We start from the raw sequence: 3,955 nt of genomic DNA on the forward strand, positions 1-3,955 counted from the left end.
CGTGGCATGTTCATTACCTTTTTTGAAAGTTGTGAATTATTTGTCAATGGTTTATTTCTCTACTAACATCTGTTAGGAAAAACAGGTTTTGGTTTATCCTCTTAAACATCCATATACCTATACCAATACCTTATATGGAGGGTTTGAAGTGTCTCCTTATTTCTCCTTCGAGTATGTTCACAGTGTGGAGGTTCATTCACAATAGGTTTCCAAACGATGAAAACCTTTGGTCTAGAGGTTGCACAACTATGTTCGCTTGCAATCTGTGTTTAAAAATTTTGGAAAAATATATACATATATTCTTGCACCGCATCTATGCAACTTATAAATTACGCATTTGATTTATCTTCAGTTGTGGCTCACTTCTTCCGTTGCAGTTAGAGATCTCTAGAGTGGCTTGTTATATTTTAGTGTTTGCTGAAATGTTTATTATGCATATTTTGCAGCTTCATAGCGATGGAGACTTGGTTTATTTTATGACTAATGTTTTTGTTACAAAGAACAAGTTTTTATTGCCAATGTTTTTTTTAGTGCATGCTAGTTTTGGATCTTTTACCTCTTTACATGTTTTTTAAAAAACACATATGTTATGTCCCAAATTTGACCCGAGAAAGTTTCCAATAAACTTCTTTGTCTAACAAATAATTAAAAATGACTTTTAATAAAGCTGTTGACATTCATTAATAGAAAATAATAAAAAATTTGTGTTTATGAATCAGTAAATTGCATGTGGGTTTTTTTACGGTTTAGTTCAGATTCCTGAGGAATTACCTGAGTAAAGGGCTTTGCTCCGGAATTACATGTGGAACGTTCGCAAGAAACATTCACGGGCAGGGGAATCTCTTCCACTCTGACCAAAACTTTCCTACGGATACTATTGGCTTTTCCTGAGGAAATTTCGATGGGAAAGTTTCATGCGGTTTCTAAAATCCTCAGGAAACAAGTACCCACGAAGGTATTAACTGAGAGTGAAAATCCTTGGCAAAATCGGCAGGAGACATGTTTCCTTCGGATTTATCGCCAGATGCCGCAGGAAAATTGAGAGTTTTTAGTAGTGTTTGTTAACTTGTTGATATAATACAACCGATTATCTGTAAATGGCTTGAAATATTCATATTAATTAGTCAAAATAAAAGTTAATGATATAAGAAAGATAAAAACCTTGAAGACGAAGACGCTGGAAGGTTGATGTATTTCTTTAACCTTGAAAAAGTAAGAAATATTCCTAAACATTATCAAGAAATATATTCAATGAGAAAGGAAAACATTCAAACCAAAAAGTAACAAGTGACCAATAACTAGGGGTCATGCAAGCCATTCTAATGATAATACACTTATTACAAACATCCAAAAAAAGCGTTCTAAAAACAAATAACTGATATAATCTAACCTCATTATGATCTTCATTTTCTTTTCCATTTACATTTTACCCAGAAGGATCTTTACCTGCATTGGAAGACATCAAACATTAACCTCCAAATCGTATAAAGTACACATAAAAATTGTAGTAATTCACAAATAAAAGCTATTTATAATTTATGAAGGTGATCATTTCCATCACAAATAAAATCAAATAATTTGTGAAAAAAACAATAATTAAGTCAAATTAGATTGTAATCCTAAACATAATACCCCCTAAAAAATAGTTAATTCATTATTATCATCTTCTATGAAGATAGTGCCATTTGTTAAACATAATCAAGTAAATCACAATCGTTTAGGGGTTTATGTCAACCATTTTACAAATGATCAATTGATAAAAGTATAATTGAAAAAATGTAAAAAATAATAATAAAATAATGATTTTCATTTGACGAGGTACAAAATGATTGTCTGTGAGCTAGATCTTGTTGCCTTACTTGTACATCTAATGAAACAATACAATAAAAGGCTAAGATCAAAAATAAGAAGCTAAAGAAAAATAGATGCAATCAATGATAGAACAATATCAATAACCTGTGATTTTACTAGTTTATGATGAATGGAGTCGCAAATGAGGTACATCAATGAGCGATGGATTGTGAACGACGAATTTTACAACTCTTTGTATACACAATATAGTGAGAGATAGATAGGGGATGGTGGAGCGGCGGTGTCCTTTGGTAGTGCTATCAAAGATTACACGACCACATATTTATAAGGAGTGAAATCGAAGAGATACTGGAATTAGGTTAAGTTTTAGGTTTAATTGCACTTTTGGATGGTCGAGTTTAGCAATTGTGCGATTTTGGCCACTCAAGTTAAAAATGTGCGATTATAACCCCTCAAATTAGCCCCTTTTCTCATTTGCCACCCCTCACTCATATTTTGAACCAAACTTTGATATTTTTGACACATGTCATTTTATGATTGAATAAAGTGAAAATTAATTAAATCTCTTATTACTTAAAGTTAACCCATAAGCAATATTTTGCCCTAGATTTACCCTAATTTCTCTGCTTAATTTTACTATATTAACCCTATCTCTTCTATTATCTCTTATTATTACTTAAAGTTAACCCATAAGCAATATTTCGCCCTAGATTTACCGTAATTTCTCTGCTTAATTTTACTATATTAAACCTATCTCTTCGATTATCTCTTATTACTTAAAGTTAATCCATATGCAATATTTTTTCCTAGATTTACCCTAATTTCTCTGCTTAATTTTATTATATTAACCCTATCTCTTCTATTATCTCTTATTACTTAAAGTTAACCCGTAAGCAATATTTTTCCTTAGATTTACCCTAATTTCTCTGCTTAATTTTACTACATTAAATCTATCTCTTCTATTATCTCTTATCTCTTATTACTTAAAGTTAACCCGTAAGCAAGATTTTGCCCTAGATTTACCCTAATTTATGTGCTTAATTTTACTATATTAACCCTATCTCTTATTAATAAAGCTTAACACGTCTCGCTATTATGTTAGTCAAATTTTGTTCATAATTTCTATGATAATTACATTTATTATTGTTCATTCCAATTAAAAGATCAAAATCTGTGTCAGGTCGATGTCATGTTACAATATCAAGGTCGATGTCATGGACATAATATGATATGATACAATTTGAATGTCTATGATAATTAATATTATGACATTCTACTAAACTATTTTGTTACATGTTACTGTCGTGCGATAGCACGGGTCGATGGACTAGTAAATATTAAAATAATAGTAAACATAATAATCAAACGCCTCGTGTATGTAACTGCCGTGGCAACCCTAAAAGATTGTCCAACATGTTAGATGAAGCCATAACAATTAAAATAACAATTAAAGTAAAAGACAAAAGATTGTCATAAAGTTTTGACAAGATGATGAAAAATACTTACTTCCTTCGGTAACTATTATAAGCAAAAAACTACTTTTTAGGTTCATTGAATGAATGATGTATGTGATATATATTAATGACCACATACATCACTCATTCAATGAACCTAAAAAGTAGTTTTTTACTTATAATAGTGACATGAGGAAGTAAGTATTTTTCATCATCTTGTCAAAACCCTTTTTTTACTCCAATGAAAAAGAAGAATTTTTTTACAAAAGAGTTTTTCATTAATAATTAGAAAATTGAAATAATAAAAATTAATAAATTAAAATATTTTTATATCTTCATTTGTCATTCAATAAAGTTAAAATGATAGTGTCATGCATTTTTCTGTTAGACAAATGACAGCACCCAAATGACGATTGAACTAACTACAAGGACCAAAAGTGCATATGATTAATTTTTTCAAGGACGCAAAGTGTGAGAAATTGAAGATAGGGTTCAAAGATTGTAGAGAAATCTCGTAGTTCTTTGAGTTGATTTTATTGATTATGAATTGTTAAATGTTACAATGACCAATGATTTCTTACTATAGACTTCTAGAGTTATAACAAATTGTAACAAACTCTAAGAGTTAATTAAATAGCTTATGCGAAACTACTTTTAGTCTATGATAAGTAGGATGCAATTGTAACTAA

The 3,955-nt window shown here is 30.1% G+C and overlaps 1 long non-coding RNA gene across 1 annotated transcript; it reads right to left on the reverse strand.

Moving 5' to 3' along the window:
* Window positions 1–1,098: 1,098 nt before the first annotated feature.
* LOC146956520 (uncharacterized) lies at window positions 1,099–2,107 on the reverse strand. Its single transcript, XR_015016496.1, has 3 exons — window positions 1,957–2,107; window positions 1,391–1,446; window positions 1,099–1,225 (listed from the first exon to the last, which is right to left on the reverse strand). It is a non-coding gene; the product is annotated as an uncharacterized LOC146956520 (long non-coding RNA).
* Between the last annotated feature and the right edge of the window lie 1,848 nt (window positions 2,108–3,955).

The sequence above is a fragment of the Medicago sativa genome, chromosome 1, assembly GCF_051527215.1.
Source record: "Medicago sativa cultivar Bolivia chromosome 1, Bolivia_mono, whole genome shotgun sequence".
Taxonomy (NCBI): Eukaryota; Viridiplantae; Streptophyta; class Magnoliopsida; order Fabales; family Fabaceae; genus Medicago; species Medicago sativa.